The sequence below is a fragment of the Schistocerca americana genome, chromosome 1 (genome assembly GCF_021461395.2).
Source record: "Schistocerca americana isolate TAMUIC-IGC-003095 chromosome 1, iqSchAmer2.1, whole genome shotgun sequence".
NCBI classification, from domain to species: Eukaryota; Metazoa; Arthropoda; class Insecta; order Orthoptera; family Acrididae; genus Schistocerca; species Schistocerca americana.
The window spans coordinates 255,720,993-255,728,377 of record NC_060119.1 but is presented as its reverse complement, the minus strand read 5'-3'; the positions used below and the strand labels follow the sequence as shown (position 1 = coordinate 255,728,377).

The following is a 7,385-nucleotide window of genomic DNA, read 5'->3' as shown; positions in this document are numbered from 1 at the left end:
CAATTCGGAGCCCTCCAGAGGCAGCACTCCGTCTTCAGGCCCATCGGGACCATCCCACCGCCGCGTCATCCTCAGTTTAGGATGCGGATAGGAGGTGCATGTGGTCAGCACACCGCTCTCCTGGTCGTTATGATGGTTTTCTTGGACCAGAGCCGCTACTATTCGGTCGAGTAGCTCGTCAATTGGCATCACGAGGCTGAGTACACCCCGAAAAATGGCAACAGCGCATGGCTGCTGGATGGTCACCCATCCAAGTGCCGGCCACGCCCGACAGCGCTTAACTTCAGTGATCTCACGGGAACCGGTGTATCCACTGCGGCAAGGCCGTTGCCCTCCAGAGGCAGAGTGCTACAAATATGAAAACGTGAGGAACAAAGATGTGAAACATTAATAACGTTCGTTTTGTTTAAAAAGATTTAAGAGTTTTCATATAAAAAATTCTGAGATATTACATTCCAGCTTCTCCTCTTATTTCCAACTAACATCAATGGCGGAATATATCATTTTGCAGCTTATGTTGAACATCTAATTGTAAATGGGAAAAAAATTAATCGCTAGGGAAACTGTAACAATTATTATTATAAGTATATAACTCCCCTTTGCCTTTATGCAGTATTCATTTCTGTTCTCCCCAGCGCAATTGCATGTCCATGTATTTTGCATCCCACGTACCTCAGACACGACAATCACAAACACACGGCCGGCCGTTCTGGCCGAGCGGTTCTAGGGGCTACAGTCTGGAACCACGCTGCTGCTTCGGTCGCAGGTTCGAATCCGGCCGCGCACATGGATGTTTGTGATGTCCTTAGGTTAGTTAGGTTTAAGTAGTTCTAAGTCTAGGGCACTGATGATCTCAGATGTTAAGTCTCATAGTGCTTAGAGCCATTAGAACCACTTGAACAAACTCACGCTACATCATGAAACGACATCCACCTTTGTCACTCCGTTTACTTGTACCACGTATTTGCTTGTATTTCAAGCATCAGTTCTCTTAGAGCATAGATATGTAAATCGTTTCTAAAATTTTCAGATCCTTTCGCTGAAAAATACTCGCGCCGTTATTGTAGCTGACCTAATGGATCTATACCTGGTTTTTGACCGGTATAAGACTAGCAGCGTAATTTGATGATGCAGTTGCTCAGCTGGGCTGAAACGGACACTTTCTTGTGCGACAGAAGAGTGAAATGCAAATGAACTCTGTTCTAAGCAATGCACCATTTCCCTTGTATTAGTGATCAACTACGTTATATTTCCTGTGATATCAAAAACCGGAGGGAAATACACGGCAAAGATACTTTATAGCGTAATTCGAAAGATGCTGTTTTGTCCATTGCCACGAGTAAGCAGTGGATACAGTCTTTGTCTGACCCTGAGATGATTGATGAAAGAAAATTTACGTGCTACACTCGTGAAGAGCTGAAACTGAACTTTTACACAAAAGGCAGTTATCAGCAATGACAGACAGCATTTTTTGTGTTCATAAATTTATCAACCAGAGAATCGTCTGCATGAGATATGTGTCGTAACTGAAGATCCTCCGCACACCATTATAGTTAAAACGGTTCTCCGATATTAGAACTAAGACAGAGGACAAGGAAAGGATTGCCCCGTAAAGCTATGTGGCCTGACTACGTGCTCCAGCTTTTGCAAATAATACAAATGTATGAGTGAAATGCTACATATGTCCTCTTACAGAAACACCGGTGAATTAAATGTCAGGAAACATCAACAGTTCAATGCAGTTTTGACAATAATTAGAACATACAATTCGGAACTTGTCATAGAACTCTGCAAGATACAACAATATTCTACTCAAACAAGGAGACATAAGAAGTAAACTGTATTATGGTTTCGAGATCACAACTTAAAATTAGTAAAGAGCATTAGTTCAGTTACATTTGCAGTGTGCACCACCAGCGGAAAAATGCTTCTATCGGCGCACAAGGACGGCGAATATGCTCCCGTTTATTAAAAGACTGACTGAAAAGTGGGGCACCAGCTGCCTCATTTTACCTTCTGCAGCGCATTTAAAATTTTTCCCAAAAATTTAACTTGCAAACGTCTTCAAGCTCTTTCTAATATGCAACTCACCTCTCATTCACACAAGCTCCGCTGACTGCAACTCTCTCACATCGTCTATCTAGTCCGTCTCTGTAAGTCGCTCACATCCACCCATCCTATTTGCCCACTCACACTCACTCATTCAGCCCAACTCATTGTCACTATCTCTTTGCGTCACCCTTTCACTGCCTCCCGTTCTATCCTACTACTACTGTATCTTCTCTCTGTCACTGTCTATCTCTTGCTCCCTCTTACTGCTCCTTGTGAGTTAACGAGCATTTCGCTCTCATTTAAGTATATGGCCGAAACACTCAGCCCTCAGGAATTGTGAAACGAACCCCGTCGTCCGGGACCCTGTGCCACAAAGAGCACAGATTCGCCACAAGATGCGGAAATTCACAGGCGTCTATTATGCTGAATGAGGCCTAAGCGCTGTAGTGTGCGATTGAGAGACAAGAACCTACTTTCTAGGGAAACCCCGTAGGAGCCGTTTGTTGCAAGGAAGACGTAGCAGTGTTAAATATTGTGGACCTAAGATCGGCCATAAAGGGAAACATTTATGAAAATTAATTAATTCTGTTGTAATTCAGGGAATGAAGCCACGGTAATTTTAATCTACCAACCTTCATAAATTTTCATGGTGATCCCAATAAAACTTGAGTATTGAACATATCTATAATAGTTTAGGATTTACTGTTAAAGTGAAATTAACAAGTTTTGTAACAACGACCTTAATGCTAAAATCTGAACGCTTTGGTCGACATTTCATATAGAAGCGCATCCTTAAATTGGCAAATGTTGTAAATATCAACTCTGTAACTTCATTTGTTTAAAAGATATAGTAAATTTAAATTATCAGTATTTTCAGTTAAACATTAGATTATCATTTCCTCCACACAAAACACAATGAACGATGACAGCATGTCACATTATTGAATCGTTAGGTAATAGAACATTTGCTGTAAAGTTTAGTGCATAATAATTACTTTTGTTCTTTCTTTATTTATCAGAGAGCACATTGGTGCAAGGCTACTGGCCGTGGCATTCAAAGCTAAGAAGGAAATTGTGTTGGTTTTATGTAAAAGAATTTAACGTTTATTATTGTTACTTTATTTAGAACCTTTGATTATTTAAAAATGTTAAAATGTAAAACAATGTAGAATAAGCTGTAGCCAATCAGATGGACGGCTTAAGGGCAGAGAACTGCACTAGCTAGTTGAGCGACGATGTTCGGCACAGCGGAAACGTGGCCTGGGATGGGCAGAGGCAGTGCTGGTGCAGACGCGAAAGCGGTCAGTTCTGGTCTAGACACCAAAGGGTACAGTGCTGGTGGAGACGCGAAACCGTACGGTCGGTCTTTAGATAGCTAGGAAGTGAAACGACTTTGAAAATTTAGCGTTGTGTGGTATCGCAGGACTGAGTCTCTGAGCGGTGAACAGCCGCGCGCCTGGTGTGAAGTCTTTTCGCGTAGTTAACGAGGAGGAGTATTGGACTTTTAATTCGCGATGAGATTGTGAATGATCGAACTCTGTCAAATGGATATGCGCTCGAGTCTAACAGTAACTCTAAACACGACCACTTCCGCCGTTAGTTTGTTTTCTGAATAAACATTATTCTAACCAAATCGCAACTGTGTGGCCTATATCATTAATGGGTCGTTATTTAGTTCCCGATATTATTATTAGTGTTATTATATGTTTTATTAACTTTGTATCTCTCAAACTTGCCATCAGCCACACAATTTAACCAAAGTGTCACAAGTGTCTAATTTAGGGCGTACAATGCGACACGTGCGGTTCAACCACTAGACGAGTTGGAGCCAAGACATTTCGACAAAGAGGAACCGCATGTGAGCCCCAACATCTATGGGATGTTAGCCCTCACACTATCTTATTCATTCAATCCCAAAACTTCTATTTCTTCTCACTGTCACTACCTCTCCATTCCTCATTGTCATTGTCATAGACTATCTCTCATTATCACTGGCCCTTATGCATTTCCACTTTCTCCTTCTCTACATTCCTCTCCCACTGGGACTGTCTCCTTCAGCACAGTTCTATCTCTGTCAGCTATGTTCCATTGCTACTGTGTCCCATCTTTCTCTCACACTGCCATTGCCTCCCTCGCTTTTTCTTTACCTCAATCACTGTCTACAACATTGCAGTATTTATTAATTTTCCGTCTCTTTCGCACTGTCACTGTCTCCTACTCTTTCAGCATAAAAAAGCGCGAATATGCTCACATGCCAAGATTTTTGGGAAAAATTTTAAAGCCGCTGAGCAGGGCAGAAAGAGGCAGCTGGTAATCCAGTTTTCACGTATTTGTATTTTTTGTGCTACTTTAGGAGCATTTTTCCGTTGGTTCCCTTCTTTTCCCTGCTACAGGATGGCATGTCACTCATACGAATAGAACGTTAAAGTTCTGTCGTATTTTGATATAAGAACGAAGTCTTTCGCGACGCCACTGAGATGTACAACATTCACGGTTTTTTTACCGCGTCAATTCGGGATAAAATCTCGAGCTTTCGACGATAGCGTCCATCGTCATCCCCAGGAGCAACTGACTGTCTTCACTGAGGCCGGGATGGCCTTTTATAGCCCATGGACGGCTTCACATTGGTTGGCTTGTGACTGGTCGGCGATTGCGTACTGCTGACACAGACAGTGTCAATGTCTGCGCTGTATGCGCCACCGCTTCCGTGGGAACACAAACACAGCAAGGAATGTCCCTGCTGCATCTCTGCATCGAACGCTCGTTTCGATGCACCGCTTAGAAAATATCCGCTATCACGATTAAGGTTCTTCTCGCTCATTCTTATTTCAGGCCTTCCACGAGGCCACCACAACATCAGTGAAAAGAGTCAGTTGCTCCTGACGACGACGATGGAGGCTATAGTCGAAAGCTCGAGATTTTATTCCGAATTGACGCGGCAAGAAAACCGGGATGTTTTACATAGTATTTTGATAGTTCACTTTAGTGAAACTGAAATAAGGCAACTCTATATAATTTTACACTTCAGACCGGATTTTGTGTGCACAAAAATTTTTCACGCGGTTCAGTACTGCAATATGGGGTTTCCAGGACCTTTCTGATGATAACGGAGACGTTTTTCAGAATTTTTCTCCGTGCAGCTTCACTTTATAAACTACGTTTCGGCCTCAGACCGGATTTTGCGGCCTTATTTTACGTGTTCCTCTGTATCTCGGAAACAGACAAACATGTCGAGAAAATTTTCAATATTGTTCGAGATCGGAATGTTAGAAATATATCTTAAAACTTTCAGCCATTTGCTGTGCATAGCAGTCTTGGAATCCGCGGATCGGTTTTGGAACCCAAAAACCATGTTTTTCGAGTTTTCTCTGGTACAGTCCATGAGCTAAATGTTGCCTCCATAAGCCCCTTAATGTACACCGTACAATACATCCAATGCAAACAGAACCAACGGATTTTCTACGTCTGTCTAGGGTGGAGGAAGTGTACAACATTCAAACTTTGGTCTTGTACTGTAGGATGGTTACAGTAAGACGATCCTTCTGTTGGGTATAAGAACTGTTCTTAGCCAAAGGGCTATCCAAAACCACTTGACCCTATACTTCTGTCACCAATAGAACCAAAGATATGAACCCCGAGAAACTCGCATTTTTGTGCGCGATGTTTTTAAATACATTAGGTAGCGCTGGCTGAGGCATCTACACCGATTGATGCTATACGTTATTTTATTTTAACTTGTGACCATTAAAATTGTAGCACCAGGAAGCATAGAAACGAAACATGATTTATTGTGCGAACGCAATATAATGGGAAGAATAGGTAATTAAATTTCCGAGTCATTTGGGAGTATACAGGGTACGAAATTCAATGAACAAATCTGTCATCTCTGACAGTAACCGTGGTTGTAACCCCATTGGACTCCAAGTCAAGCAGTGCGTGGGGGACAGATACGGGCACGTTATTCCATGTTTGTTCACCACTGGGTCGGAGTTCATCACTTGTAGTGACTGGCGAGTTATGGCGTACTACTCTCTCGGCAGCTCATGACATGCTGCGCAACATAATTATAGCGTCTCTTTCTCGAAATCCCGCAATGGTTTTATCTTCCGACGCAGAACTTTCTATTGTAAAAGTGCAAAAGCTTTCCACCCTGCCGCGTCACCCTCGGGCTCGGAGACGATTCACAAAAGGTGTCGACACACACGAAGAAAAGGCCAGATCTCAAAAGTTCACGTGACTTGTAAAGTGGGTTAATGGTGTCAAATTTCCACAACATTTCACCACAATCCTGCCCAGAGCCACCGTAAATGTGTCACACGATGGGAATGTACTCACATTCCTTCTTACGCACATTTCACCCCTTCTTTTGAAGTGTTCGCGATGAATGTCCTAACTGCGACGCCCAGCCCTAACCACGCAGTTTTCTTATCGGAGGGCGCAGGAATCATTTCAGATACATCGCCGCTAAGTATCAACACTAAAAGGCCTCTAATGTACAGGGTGGAAACACTAGTGGCCGTTCCAACTAGTTCTACGAAATTTGAACATGATCCGAAGAAGCAAAGGGTGCTTATGCTTTCGCGGCCCCGTGTGGCGTCATCGTGGGGTGGGGGGGGGGGGGGGGCGGGGGGGGGGGGGGGCACGATATCGGCTCATACTGAAATGGCAAAGTTTGCCACCCGCGTACCTTCGCTGAGCACTTTAAAAATGTAGCTGTACAGACACAACCAGTCATTGATTCCTAGGCGCAAGTGAGGCAGGTAATCATTTCGAGGTATAGATAACAAATCCGGATTTCTAGTACAAAGGATAAATTATACAGACATCCTCGTTGCGTATGAATTAATTTGATATACAGGGCTACATTTCCACAACGTAATATCCTCCTACTCCCTGACTTACATTTGACCTACGAATGGACGAATTTACAAGTGATTTCTTGCTAGACACTGACCCCTGAAGGTAAGACATAAGCAATTTGGCACATACTACTGCGGCGAATTGTGATGAAAAAGAATTCATTTTCTGCGCGTTTTAGTGACATTGCATCCAGAGAAACAGAGTGCCTGACTTCTTAGTAACATAACAAGGAGAACGCCGAGAACTCGCAGAGTAGATTGTGTATGACATCTGAAAGTGTTACCGGCGTAGACAGCACTTCCAGCGAAACTGACATGGGGTAGGAGTTCAGAGACCCGTTTTCTCTCTTCGTTACTCTCTAGCCGTTAAACTACAGTTATTTCAATATTGTCTGAGTTGAAATGAGAATCGCAAGAAGCACTACGCGGCATAGTTTCGGAAGGCTTCAACAATTATTCCTAACAAATGGTAGG

The 7,385-nt window shown here is 43.0% G+C and overlaps 1 pseudogene; it reads right to left on the bottom strand.

The window, feature by feature from the left end:
* Positions 1-215: 215 nt before the first annotated feature.
* On the bottom strand, positions 216-332 carry LOC124561601 (annotated as a pseudogene).
* Between the last annotated feature and the right edge of the window lie 7,053 nt (positions 333-7,385).